Source organism: Schistocerca gregaria, chromosome 1, assembly GCF_023897955.1.
Source record: "Schistocerca gregaria isolate iqSchGreg1 chromosome 1, iqSchGreg1.2, whole genome shotgun sequence".
Lineage (NCBI taxonomy): Eukaryota > Metazoa > Arthropoda > Insecta > Orthoptera > Acrididae > Schistocerca > Schistocerca gregaria.
Genome location: NC_064920.1, coordinates 140452174 through 140467484, shown reverse-complemented (window position 1 = coordinate 140467484; position 15311 = coordinate 140452174). Strand labels below are relative to the sequence as shown.

The window sequence follows — 15311 nt, the reverse complement described above, 5'->3', positions numbered from 1 at the left end:
CTACGGGTTGGGCATCTCATTTGGGGACGAAACGCACTATATGCCACAGTTGTAGATAATCCCAGTTTTCCAGTTCGCAATTAATAGGAGATTTTAAGAGACTGTTTCATGTCTAGAACTCAGATACGAATTATTTAAGAATAGCAATAAATAACTATATTACTGATGAAATTTAAAAGTTTGTTACATTTTTTTGCATTTTTTTAATATGGGGCCTACCACCTCTCATTCTTCAACACTTCCCTGAAGTTTTGAGAAACGTAAGAGAGGAGGGACCTACAAAAAAACCACGTCACACGCGTAAAACGTGTATCCCAAGCGTCTCTCTAGTAGTTACCAGACGCATATCCCTGTCTCTGTAAATCGGCACCCAACCATCTCGACTGAATTTGACTCTGGGCTACTCCAACTTCAACATCGTCTGTTCAGCCGTATTTGGATGTTTTCAATGTGTGAACATCGCTGTTAACGTTCATGAAATGGATGATACTTATCTCTCCTACTGCGTAAAGAGATGAAACTGTTGGCAGCATCAGCATGCATTCTTCTGAAACGCGAATGCATTCCTCCGAGTCCATCCACTTCTCCCACTCCAACCATAGATAGCCAAATCTATCCTTCCATTTCGTGTGCTGAGTCAACGAATAGATTTGGAATGTAGTGAGAGCTTATCGGTCTCCGTAAAGACATTCGACCATCCTACAACGAAAAAGTGATAAAAGAAGGATTTCATTGGACAGAATCTCGTAAGTCTTAGCCAACTTTGAGATACTGAAGACAGAACACCTCAATAACGAGATGTAATGGCTTGTTTTCTTAAAAACTTGCGGTGATGGAAATTAGTATAATGAGTGTGCTGACGAACTGACATCGATCCCTCTGTCTAGACCAGTAGGAGAATATAGTCATATACTTGCAGCGGCAGCCGGCCGCGGTGGTCTAGCGGTTCTAGGCGCTCAGTTCGGAACCGCGCGACTGCTACGGTCGCAGGTTCGAATCCTGCCTCGGACATGGATGTGTTTGATGTCCTTAGGTTAGTTAGGTTCAAGTAGTTCTAAGTTCTAGGGGACTGATGACCACAGATGTTAAGTCCCATAGTGCTCAGAGCCATTTGAACCATTAAAGTGCCACAAAGCATGAACTGAAAAAGATGTCCAGGAGATGCAACTGTACTGTGCCTCGTTAACTCTAAACAATTCTGAGTCTTCAAAGTGTCCAGAGTAGCAGCAGTCTCACAACAAATATCTGTAGATTATGCTAATGTGCGGACCCCAAATGGTTTCGCTGCTCGTGAGCGATTTATGAAAATCGATTCCTTAGCAGGTAGGACAACAGTTTGGTTTGCAGGAATTTGAAGGGGACGCTGACTCTATTGTGGATCTTCAACTTCAGTTGCCCGTGATATAACTTACTGCTCTCATCTGTTGTGCCAAGAAGAAAGGAGAAACCACCGGTATACGTGAAAACATCATGCACCGTCAGCACTGGTAAAATAAGGTATTTTTCTTTTTCTTTTTGTTGATTTCAGTGTCACTAGAAGAAAGAGGAATCATCTCGTACGTTAGGATTAGCAGCAACATAAACCGAGGAGTGCACGTGTGTTGGAGTCGTGGGTGTGTATACCTCTTTTATTGGACGACGTAATTTATTCACAATAGCATCATAATAAACGCAGCCAGTAATATAGTTTACTGTAAATATAGGAGCTTGAAAGTAATTTTACTGCTCGCCGGTGTGGGATCCGTATCAGATAGATTTCATAGAGGAGATAGAGAAGATCAACGGAGAGCAGAGCGCTTCGTTATAGGATCATTTAGTAATAGCGAAAGCGTTGCAGAGATGATAGATAAACTTCAGTAGCCGACTCTGCAAGAGAGACGCTCAGTAGCTCGGTACGGCCTCTTGTTGAAGTTTCGAGAACATACCTTCGCCGAGGAGTCAAGCAGTACATTGCTCCTTCCTACGTATATCTCGCGAAGAGACCATGAGGATAAAATCAGAGAGATTGGAGCCCGCACAGAGGCATATCGACAATCTTTCTTTCCACGAACAATACGAGACTGGAATAGAAGGAAGAACCGATAGAGTTACTCAAAGTACCCTCCGCCACACACTGTCAGGTGGCTTGCGGAGTATGGATGTAGATGTAGATGTAGAAATACTTACGCAACACAGAAGCATAGCAAATTTCAAGTTGTGTATTCAAAAATAACACTGCAGGCTTCCCAAATAATACAGAGCAACAACAACTAGTCCTTAAATAATTAAAACCTAAAACTAAAGGTCAAGATCTAGAGAAAAAAAGGACAATGGTAATAATACTAAAGGCAACAAAATTTAATTACATTAGACTAAGCCACAGAATTACAATTCACAATGATGAAGTAAAATGTTATTCTAAATGATCAACCTTAATGGTATCAGAAAAGCAAATTTAATTACGTTAGTGCCTAACAATCAAATGCAAAGGATAATCTGTCATGCTCACAAGCTCCACAAAATGAAACAATGAAATGAGCATCAAAATTAACAACATAATCATCACGATTAATCTGCTCCAAAACATTTTTATGTTGTAAGTGCAAATGTAAAGCAAATGTATAAATTTTGCTTCACCCTATACTGCTGCAAGGATTGCACGAAATCATATTACCAATGCACACGCTTTGCCCGAACTCTTAAGGGACTCGGAGCTTAGTATGCCGCGAGTAATGAGTGAATGGGCAAATATCTGTTAGGAGCACTACGGATGTTGGTTGTGGACAGTTGGGAACGTGGGTCTCACGGGAAGCGTGCAAGGGATAAGTCCCTGGAGTCACGCTATCCTCTGTGCCCTCGGTGGCTCAGATGGAGAGAGCGTCTGCCTTGTAAGCAGGAGATCCCGGGTTCGACTCCCGGTCGGGGCACTCATTTTCAACTGTCCTCATTGATGTATAACAACACCTGTCGGCAGCTAAGTGTTTCGATTTAATCATCATTTCCCAGGAGATTCACTATCAGGCATAACAAATCACACACGAAATCAGTCAAAAGCAGTGTGGGAATATGGTCAACATTGTACGGACCCTCTGCCTATCCACGCCAAGTAGCGTTAGTGCCTGCTCTGTTTCCTGTACAAGTTTCTAACAATACCACCACTAGCGAAGTAGGTTAGAAATCAGTTTAATAATGTTGCTCACGCAGTATATGTTCACTTTATCGGGAAACAACAAAGTTATTGACTGTGGATGGTATCGTCAGAATGGAAGCAATGAAGTCACTGTAAACAAGTCATTAATTTGACACCTATCTTGAATGGATTCCCACGTAGATTTCGTCGAAGTTGTTATGGCTCATCTTGTTGATTCGAGGGTGATTCCATTTTGACTGCTAGAAGGTCCAGATCTGTATTTTAGCAATATTTGAAGACCTAACAAATGCGTTTTTCAGGAAATTCTTAATGATCAAACACTCCCAGATCAGAACAATGGTATGGCAGAAATAATTTTTGACTTGGTGTTCACGATCCACATTTTTATTGAATTTCTAGTAAATTCACATATACTTCTTCTTAATTGTTTTGTATCAATCTTCATATATTTAATTTCCACTTTAACCAAACACAAGGCTTGACTGTTCTTTTACAAAGCGAAATAACAACTTATCTTCTGCAAAGTGAAACGAAGACTGCTCTGTGCACATTCGCGCCAAAACGGTTACAAGTAATATAGCGATACAACGGTTTACATATACACTCCTGGAAATTGAAATAAGAACACCGTGAATTCATTGTCCCAGGAAGGGGAAACTTTATTGACACATTCCTGGGGTCAGATACATCACATGATCACACTGACAGAACCACAGGCACATAGACACAGGCAACAGAGCATGCACAACGTCGGCACTAGTACAGTGTATATCCACCTTTCGCAGCAATGCAGGCTGCTATTCTCCCATGGAGACGACCGTAGAGATGCTGGATATAGTCCTGTGGAACGGCTTGCCATGCCATTTCCACCTGGCAACTCAGTTGGACCAGCGTTCGTACTGGACGTGCAGACCGCGTGAGACGACGCTTCATCCAGTCCCAAACATACTCAATGGGGGACAGATCCAGGGATCTTGCTGGCCTGGGTAGTTGACTTACACCTTCTAGAGCACGTTGGGTGGCACGGGATACATGCGGACGTGCACTGTCCTGTTGGAACAGCAAGTTCCCTTGCCGGTCTAGGATGGTAGAACGATGGGTTCGATGACGGTCCCCTCGACGATCACCAGAGGTGTACGGCCAGTGTAGGAGATCGCTCCCCACACCATGATGCCGGGTGTTGGCCCTGTGTGCCTCGGTCGTATGCAGTCCTGATTGTGGCGCTCACCTGCACGGCGCCAAACACGCATACGACCATCATTGGCACCAAGAAAGAAGCGACTCTCATCGCTGAAGACGACACGTCTCCATTCGTCCCTCCATTCACGCCTGTCGCGACACCACTGGAGGCGGGCTGCACGATGTTGAGGCGTGAGCGGAAGACGGCCTAACGGTGTGCGGGACCGTAGCCCAGCTTCATGGAGACGGTTGCGAATGGTCCTCGCCGATACCCCAGGAGCAACAGTGTCCCTAATTTGCTGGGAAGTGGCGGTGCGGTCCCCTACGGCACTGCGTAGGATCCTACGGTCTGGGCGTGCATCCGTGCGTCGCTGCGGTCCGGTCCCAGGTCGACGGGCACGTGCACCTTCCGCCGACCACTGGTGACAACATCGATGTACTGTGGAGACCTCACGCCCCACGTGTTGAGCAATTCGGCGGTACGTCGACCCGGCCTCCCGCATGCCCACTATACGCTCTCGCTTAAAGTCCGTCAACTGCACATACGGTTCACTTCCACGCTGTCGCGGCATGCTACCAGTTTTAAAGACTGCGATGGAGCTCCGTATGCCACGGCAAACTGGTTGACACTGACGGCGGCGGTGCACAAATGCTGCGCAGCTAGCGCTATTCGACGGCCAACACCGCGGTTCCTGGTGTGTCCGCTGTGCCGTGCGTGTACAGCCCTCTCGCAGTGTCCGGAGCAAGTATGGTGGGTCTGACACACCGGTGTCAATGTGTTCTTTTTTCCATTTCCAGGAGTGTACATTAATAAAACCAAATGTGAATATTGTCACCAAAATGTGTGTTACTTCGCAGAAAAGTAGTACAATATTCCTGGCATCGAGAACTGGGGTTGAAGTGCCATAATGGTCACATAAATAAAGAACCATGACAAGCTCGGCCATATAACGGACAATCTTAACAACTTGCACTGGTCCTTGTGAAGCGCTGTTTGCTGGGGACACACACAGTCCAGGACTCCAATCGAATCCGTGCTCTCCGGGGACAGGAATGAACGGACTTCCAGACACGAAGGCAACAACGGACGTCCTGTACTTCTCTCCCTCGGGATCGCTCACCCATCAGCCGCCAACCAGCACTCAGTTCCTCGAACGCCTCTCCAAGCTGATGCTGTTCCATTGCCCCACACTTCAATGACTTTCCCACAACGGCGGCAGCCCCGTCATTCATACACATGGGGCCCTCATCACAGCAGTCAATCACGGCTGCTCACACGGGGCGTAGGCTCCCACACTCTGCAGCTCGCTGCTGTCGTGCCAACTGCTAGACCGGGAAACAACTCCAGCCTGGCCATGCTCCTCCCGCACAGGGCCGTTCCTTTGTGTTGCCACCTTGCTGACCGTAATTCGTCTCGTGTACGCGACAGGCGGTATTGCTGCTCGCCGGCCAAGCCAACCGGGAAGCAGCCATTCAGGGATTAAGACAACACCAGACGGCGCACCCCACCCATCCACCCAAAGTGTTGCCCGGTAGCTGCCGCCCACGGTCCTTGCGCCGGCTTCAAGTAGTGGCTGCTCCGCTGTCACACACCGAACTCCTTCCTGCTGTCACTATGTTCCGCTAGCCGAATCGCGTTGGCGTTGTGGGCGCTTGCTCTTGTTGCTACGAGCGTTCTCTGCAGGGGCATGAACGCGTCACCAGCCCTGCGAGAACTGGAGTGTGGGGAGGGACTTCAACTGCGCCGAATGCCACTAAATCACGGCTTGCGCTTTACAACAGCTAAAGTAGATGAGAAAATGTCCTTCACAAGCACTGTGATCACTTTAGTCTCACTGTGCAATGTACGAGGGACAATAAATTCGTTAGATGCAACGAATTCTTGGTTGCAGAAAAAGAAAGTGCAATGAACATCCATAAACGTTTGTGGGTACTTTGTGTGCATAACGTGTGGAGTCATTCCAGATGTGAAACGGGTACTTCAGGATGCCATGATGAGCACAGGATACAGCCATCTATCGGTAGTGGCTCACGTTGGCACCAATGATGTGTGTCGCTTTGGATAGGGAGAGGCTCCATCTCGTTTCGAACGGCTATCTGAAATGTAAAGGCTGCCAGTCGAACTTGCGAGTTGAAACCAGAGCTCACCACTTGCAGCATAGTCGACAGGAGCGATTGTAGACCTCTGGTATGGAGCCGAGTGGAGTGTCCGAAGCAGAGGCTCAGATGATTCTGCGACCGTGTAGGCTGCAGATTCCTCACACTATAGAGTGGTGGTGTTTTGGGTTCCACTAAATAGGTCCGGAGTCTGTTACCCACTGGAGGCGCCTACTTGGGTAGCGAAGGCTGTGTGGTATACTGTAGACTGAGCGGTATTTTAGGTTAGAGGGTCTCAGGGAAACACAAAAAGTGCTTGAGTCTCAAAGTGTGCAGGTCGAACATAGAAAGAATATAGATACAGAAACTATCTGTAAATTGTCGTAGCAGTCTTGGGAAAGTACCAGAGCTGCAAGAGCTAATAGAAAGCAGTGATGCTCAAATCACGTTAAGCACTGAAAGGTGGTGCCTATCTTGGATTATATCACAGATGAGAGCGTGCTCTGGCGATGGTACTGTGTACTAGGTCAGTTGGAGTCTGGACCCCATTGAGAGCACTATGTTTCCCACGATCTCCCCCACCATCTTGGACTATGTCACAGGAGGAATGAGAGAGCCCTCTGGCGGTGGAACTGTGTACTAGGTCAGTTGGGCTCTGGACCTCATGGCAAACACACCGGATGGCGATAGTGGCTCAAATTGTTTAAATAAAGACTGGTGCATGATTTCGACAGTTGACAATTAGCAGGCATTTTTGCAGAGTCTTTTAGTGGTTTGCATGTCTGTAGGCTGTGTGGCATGACCCCAAGCATGTGAGAGCATGTATTTTGTATCAGTGTAATAAGTATACTCCATCCCTAAATAAATTGTTCCAAAATAAATAAAGTACGCTCCTTCCTCTCTCCAGCAGCCCAGCATAGACTGAGTCCTTTTCCCTAGGAAGAGGTGGCAGTTGGGTGACTTAGGTTGGTGGAGGTAGTCCAAGTGACCTATCTTTCCGCGATTTTCTTAGCTTAGTAGAGGTAACCATGGTGTGATACATTATCCTGTTGGAATTTGAGCTTCCCATCATTTTTCTGGGGGAGGAGAGGGGATTAAGTTAGTGGAACTAGCTCAATTGTCCTATCTTCCCGCCAAAATTCAAACTTCCCGCCAAAATCCATCATCTTGGATGAAGTCACAGCCACCATATTGGATGTCGTCATCGTCGCCATATTGGAAGGCGGCATCGCCGCCATCTTGCATAACAGTACTTGGGGTGACACAAACATAGCTCCACTACCAATGATACTCAGGCACTTGGCGACCCTTGCATTGATTATTAGTAGAATGTAACAGCAATAGCTTACTTACTTCCTCCCAATATATTAGCGCACTCTTTTCATTTAGCATACCTCCCAGGATAATAATAGGTACCTTTCATATATCTTACTTTACCAGTATGCAATCCAAATACTCATTAATAATAGATGCCTTTCATTTAGCTCACTCTGCCATGATCATAGTAGGTATCTTTGATCTGGCGACCCTGTCAGGTTCATAATAGGTATCCATCATTTGGTGACCATACCAGACCATATCCATTAATAATAGATATCTTTCATTTAGTTTACCTTGCCAGGAACATAGTAGAAATCTTTCACTATATACTGATGGAAATTGAAAATCGTAACATGAAGAAAAGTTTATTGATGTAAACGAAAGGTGAGGCATGTTTCTGCATCTGAAAGACGATGTCTGTTCAGATTTCCCTCTAGTCCCATAAGAGAGACGTTAGTACCACCACCATGAGGATGCAACTCAGCTATACTTTAAATACACGCTGCACCGGTCTTGAGCATTAGTTGCCTTTGAGTCAGATGTTGTGAGTTGATGTTAGTCAAGAATGCCTTTAAGTAGACAAAGATTCCATTATCAACACCTCAGTGAGGTCGTGTAATAGGGCTATGAGAAGTTGGATGTGCGTTCTAAGATAATGTAGAAATACTTGACAGGAATGTAGCCGCTGTATGCGATTGCAGGAAGCGGTGGTCAGGAGAATGTATGGTCGCAAGATGCCCAGACTCGAGATGGTCATGTGGCATTACCGAGAGGTAAGACCATTGGGTTCAGTGTATGACTCTGGCGTATTGTAATGCATCTGTAGCAGCAGTGCCGGCCTGAGTGGCCCAGCGGTTCCAGGCGCTACAGTCTGAACCGGGCGACCACTACGGTCGCAGGTTCGAATCCTTCCTCAGGCATGGATGTGTGTGATGTCCTTAGGTTAGTTAGGTTTAAGTAGTTCTATGTTCTAGGAGACTGATGACCTCAGAAGTTAAGTCTCATAGTGCTCAGAGCCATTTGAACCTTTTTTTGTAGCAGCAGTTTGAGCAGCAGTTGGCACCTGAGTGACACAACGAACTGTTACAAATCGGTTACTTCAACGACAGCTTCAACCCAGATGCCGTGCGGCGCGACTTACACTGACATCACACTATTGCCATTTGCGACTTCAGTGGTGTCAAGTGAGAGCTCGTTAGAGAGAAGGGTGGAAGTCTGTTGTGTTTTCTAATGAAAACCGGTTCTTATTCGGTGCCAGTGATGGCCTTGTGTTGGTCACAAGGAGGTCAATAGAGGACCTGAAACCGACATGTCTGCGTGTTAGACATACTGGACCTACACCGGGATCTATGGTTCCTGGTGCGATTTCGGATTACAGGAAAAGCACTTTCGTGGCTATCCCACGCATCCTGACAACAAAATTGTACGTCAGTCTGGTGATTCGAGCTTTTGTGCTGTCATTCATGAACAGCAGACGAGAGATCGTTTTCCAACAAGCTAACGATCGCCCACATACCACCCTTGTAACTCAACATGCTCTACAGGGTGTTAACATGTTGCCATACTCGATCACCAAATCCGTCTCCAATCGAGCACATATAAGACATCATCGGACGGCAACTCCAGAGACGTCCACAACGAGCATTAACCGTCCCTGTACTGACCGACCAATTGTTGCAGGCATGGGAATCCAACCCACAAGCATAGGTTTGGCACATGCACAACACAAGGCATGCACGTTCGCATGTTTGCGTCTAATATTCAGGTGGTTACACGGGTTATTAATGTACCACCGTTTCACATTTACAATGGATTATCTCACCTTACATTGTTGTTGTGGTCTTTAGTCCTGAGACTTGTTTGTTGCAGCTCTCCATGCTACTCTATCCTATGCAAGCTTCTTCATCTCCCAGTACCTACTGCAACCTACATCCTTCTGAATCTTCTTAGTGTATTTATCTCTTGGTCTCCCTCAACGATTTTTACTCTGCATGCTGCCCTCCAATACTAAATTGGTGATCCCTTGATGCCTCAGAACATGTCCTACCAACTGATCCCTTCTTCTAGCCAAGCTGTGCCACAAATTTCTCTTCTCCCCAATTCTGTTCAATACCTCCTCATTAGTTATGTGGTCTGCCCATCTAATCTTCAGAATTCTTCTGTAGCACCACACTTCCACAGCTTCTGTTCTCTTCTTGTCCAAACTATTTATCGTCCATGTTTCACTTCCATACACGGCTACACTCCATACAAATACTTTCAGAAACGTCTTCCTGACACTTAAATCTATACTCGATGTTAACAAATTTCTCTTCTTCACAAACGCTTTCCTTGCCATTGCCAGTCTGCATCTTATATCCTCTCTACTTCGACCATTTGCTCCCCAAATAGCAAAATTCCATTACTACTTTAAGTGTCTCGTTTCTTAATCTAATTCCCTCAGCATCACCCGACTTAATTTGACTACATTCCATTATCCTCGTTTTGCTTTTGTTTATATTCATCTTATATCCTCCTTTCAAGACACTGTACATTCTGTTCAACTGTTCTTGTAGGTCTTTTGCTATGTCTGACAGAATTATAATGTCATCGGTGAAACTTAAAAGTTTTTATTTCTTCTCCGTGGATTTTAATTCCAACTCCGAATTTTTCTTTTGTTTCCTTTACTGCTTGCTCAATATACAGATTGGATAACATCGGGGATATTCTACCACCCTGTCTCACTCCCTTCCCAACCACTGCTTCCCTTTCATACCCCTCGACTCTTATAACTGGCATCTGGTTTCTGTACAAATTATAAATAGCCTTTCGCTCCCTGCATTTTACCCCTGCCACCTTCAGAATTTGAAAGAGAGTATTCCAGTCAAACCTTACATTAAGCTCTGATATTCCAGTATTAATCAATTAAATTTGTTGCTTAGATAAATGTACTCCCGAAATGTCATCACTCTACATTAATTACTTTTTGGCGATGCGATTTTATCCATAAGTGTATTATGCCCACCGTTCTTACGCTATGTTACACGACTGCAAGTGGTAGGCCTACGCTATTCCTTGTAACCAGATGGACAGTCCACGTTGATATAGCGACAGATCAAGCAACTTAACTGGTAATGTGGATTAAACACGATAGTTCCTTTCTCCCATTCTGTCTCCTCTTCATGTCTATCCGTCTTACTGCAGTGAGTCAACACAATGGACTGGTACAGTGGTGGACAAAACTTAGGGATGGAAGCAGTTTCCTATGATGACTCAGTGCCAAGCAATACACTAGATGAAACTTGGGTTATACATACAAAGAACTGATACAGAATAGTAAAGAAGGCACTAAAGGAAACACGCGATGAGACGAACATAAATGGCACGTTTCTCCAAAGACATTAATTAAACAAAAGTCACCGCAATTCATGATGGTCCCCTGGACGTTACAAAACATCGAACTTGGTTTTTAGTAGCGCGTGTGACCACCACGGACGCAGGGCATGTTCTACTACGTGTTTCCATGCAGGCCACAAACTACGTAAGCAGTTCTTGTGCCAGAACGTCCCGTTGCTTCACCTCTCTGGTTCGCCGCAGATACACAGTCGTTGCTGCCTCTTAAGGAACATCTCGTTCTCATTTGCAGGGAAAGCTCTTCACAGATCGCGAGGTGAAGGTATTTCTGGTCTTGACTCATGTGCCGTGGTGCGGGCGGCAACACTATGCATTCCAAAATGCTGCATTAAGATTTCATGACATGATTCAAACGAAATGTTACATTCTTCTGTAATCTCTCTGACAGACAGTGTTCGATTGGCACGCACAATTTCATTGACGTTTCTGACATGAGCGTCGTCGCTAGACGTCGAAGGGCGCCATGAAAGAGCGTCATCTTTAAAGGTTTTCAGCATCATTTTATTCGTCTCTGCAAAGGCTTTCTTGAGTTTCGCCCAAAATTTTAATGCAAACGCGTTGCTCCTCTACGAGGTGCATTCAAGTTCTAAGGCCTCCAATTTTTTTTTCTCGGTACTGGAAAGAGAGAGAAACATGCGCATTGTTTTAAAATGAGGCCGCGTCCATTGTCAATACGTCTCAGAGATGGCAGCACCGTACGGCAGATGGAATTTTACCGCCAGCGGCGAGAATGAGAACTGCTTTAAATACTTAAAATGGCGACGTTTTCCTTACTTGAACAGCGTGCAATCATTCGTTTTCTGAATTTGCGTGGTGTGAAACCAATTGAAATTCATCGACAGTTGAAGGAAACATGTGGTGATGGAGTTGTGGATGTGTCGAAAGTGCGTTCGTGGGTGCGACAGTTTAATGAAGGCAGAACATCGTGTGACAACAAACCGAAACAACCTCGGGCTCGGACAAGCCTGTCTGACGACATGATCCAGGAACTGGAGAGAATTGTTTTGGGGGATCGCCGAATGACTGTTGAACAGATCGCCTCCAGAGTTGGCATTTCTGTGGGTTCTGTGTGCAGAATCCTGCATGACGACCTGAAAATCCGAAAAGTGTCAACCAGGTGGGTGCCACGAATGCTGACGGACGACCACATGGCTGCCCGTGTGGCATGTTGCCAAGCAATGTTGACGAGCAACGACAGCATGAATGGGACTTTTTTTTCGTCGGTTGTGACAATGGATGAGACGTGGATGCCATTTTTCAATCCAGAAACAAAGCGTCAGTCAGCTCAACGGAAGCACACAGATTTATCGCCACCAAAAAAATTTCGGGTAACCGCCATTGCTGAAAAAATGATGGTGTCCATGTTATGAGACAGCGAGGGCGTAATCCTTACCCATTGCGTTCCAAAGGGCACTACGGTAACAGGTGCATCTTACGAAAATGTTTTGAAGAACAAATTCCTTCCTGCACTGCAACAAAAACGTCCGGGAAGGGCTGCGCGTGTGCTGTTTCACCAAGACAATGCACCTGCACATCGAGCTAAACGTTACGCAACAGTTTCTTCGTGATAACAACTTTGAAGTGATTCCTCATGCTCCCTACTCACCTGACCTGGCTCCTAGTGACTTTTGGCTTTCTCCAACAATGAAAGACACTCTCCGTGGCCGCACATTCACCAGCCATTCTGCTATTGCCTCAGCGATTTTCCAGTCGTCAAAACAGACTCCTAAAGAAGCCTTCGCCGCTGCCATGGAATCATGGTGTCAGCGTAGTGAAAAATGTGTACGTCTGCAGGGCGATTACGTCGAGAAGTAACGCCAGTTTCATCGATTTTGGGTGAGTAGTTAATTAGAAAAAAAATCGGAGGCCTTAGAACTTGAATCCACCTCGTACCTCTGCCATCTCAAAATGAGCAAACTGTGAGAGGTAGTGTACTACTCAACACAGTACTGAACAATAGCTGACAGACATACAACAATGAAACTTCAGGCAGTTACACATTAAACACAGGTTTACGCAGGGATGCCAACCGCATTTCGCTCCAACACACTACTGGCGCGAAATTACGAATGTTCTTGAATTTTTGAACAGACCTTTATACCACTTCGCTACCATTAGTTATGTCAGCGATGGCGGGTGACGCGTTCTGTTAATAACAACAGCGCTCCAAAGCGACCAATGTACTACGTGATTACTCCGTCACGAGTTCTGTTATTATCAACAGCTCCCCAAAGCGACCAATTTGATCAGCTTAAAACAGTGGTACAGCTAGATCTACGTGATTACTCCGCTATTCACAATTAAATGCCTAACAGAGGGTTCAATAAACCACCTTCAGGCTGTCTCCCTACCGTTCCACTCTCGAACGGCACGCGGGAAAAACGAGCACTTAAATTTTTCAGTGCGAGCTCGGATTTCTCTTATTGTATCGTGATGATCATTTCTCCCTATGTAGGTAGCCGCCAACAGAATGTTTTCTCATTTGGAGGAGAAAACGGGTGATTGAAATTTCATGAGAACATCCTGTCGCAACGGAAAACGCCTTTGTTTTAATGATTGCCACTCTAATTCACGTATCATATCTGTGGAACTATCTGCCCTATTCTACGATAATACAAAACGAGCTGCCCTTCTTTGAACTTCTTAGATGTCATCCGTCAGTCCCACCTGATGTGGATCCCACACCGCACAGCAATACTCCACAACAGGGCGGACAAGCGTGGTGTAAGCAGTCTCTTTAGTAGACCTGTTGCACCTTCTAAGTGTTCTGCCAATGAATCACAGTCTTTGATTTGCTCTACCCACAACATTACCTATGTGATCTATCCAATTTAGTTTATTTCTAACTGTATTGCCTAAGTATTTAGTTGAGTTTACAGCCTTCAGATTTGTGTGACTTATCGTGTAATCGAAATTTAGCGGATTTCTTTTAGTACTCATGTGAATAACTTCACACTTTTCTTTATTCAGGGTCAATTGCCACTTTTCGCACCACACAAATATCTTAACTAAATCATTCTGCAATTTCTTTTGGTCATCTGATGACTTTACAAGACGGTAAATGACAGCATCATCTGCAAATAATCTAAGAGGGCTACTCACATTTTCTCCTATGTTGTTAATACAGCTCAGAAACAACAGAGGACCTATAACACTTCCTTGGGGAATACCGGATGTTACTTCTGTTTTACTGGATCCCATTCTGTGTATTACTACGAACTGTGACCTTTCTGACAGGAAATCACGAAACCAGTCGCACAGCTGAGGCAGTGTTCCATAGGCATGCAATTTTGTTAAAAGACGCTTGTGAGGAACGGTGTCTAAAGCCTTATGGAAATCTAAAAATACTTTGTCTGGTGACATTACGTGTACAGAGAGTCTATGCAACAGTCAACGAAATTTCAGCAATTTACGCCTGTCAGTAAAGAAGTTACCATCAGTTTTATATTATTTTCGATACAGTTTTCGCATTTCATAACTTCTCAAAATTTAGGTTCATCGGCGCAGACAACGATCGGAACGCGAAGGACATCGCAGCCGCTTGTCCTCCGTCGGTAAACACGTCACGCGTAAGTGGAGCCGTAAGCGAGAAAAACTTTGATGGACGCCGGACGCGAAAAGGAGTATGCATGTTTAATCCGAGGGAATACTTGCTGCTGGCCGCCGCACATCAGTCAAACCCGCAGTAAAACCTGAAGGCCCGCCGGCCGCTGCGCCGGTAACTCCAGGAGCGGTGCGCCTCGCCGTGGCAGCCGATTGGTGTCATTAAGGCGCGTAACTCTCCGGACGCGGAGCAGTTTCCATGGAAAAAGCGGGCCGGCCGTGCGCGACTAATTCCCGAGTTACAGCGCGCCAGATGGATGGCTATGGGAGCCAGTTCCTCACCGGGGCGTGTCCCCCGCTAGCGCAGTGGCGGCGCATGACGTTAAAAATAATTCCGTCTTACCGACGAAAATTGATTAATATATTCATCGAAGTCGACGGAGCCCGTAGTGGATACGAGCCCTGGTCTGGACCAGCTGACAATTTTGAGAGTGCCACTAATACTGTATGCATCGCCAAACTGTTTCGTGGGAAATTTGAGGAAGGAATCTAACGGCTAACCGCATTATTGAAGAATGTAACTTACGCCAAATAACAGGGTGTGTCACTTGCAATGTAAATACTAATAATTCACTGCTGAAGATTATCC

At 45.6% G+C, this 15311-nt stretch overlaps 1 non-coding gene across 1 annotated transcript; it reads left to right on the top strand.

The window, feature by feature from the left end:
* The first annotated feature begins 2831 nt into the window (after nt 1-2831).
* Trnat-ugu (transfer RNA threonine (anticodon UGU)) lies at nt 2832-2906 on the top strand. The gene has a single exon. It is a non-coding gene; the product is annotated as a tRNA-Thr (tRNA).
* The last annotated feature ends 12405 nt before the right edge of the window (nt 2907-15311 follow it).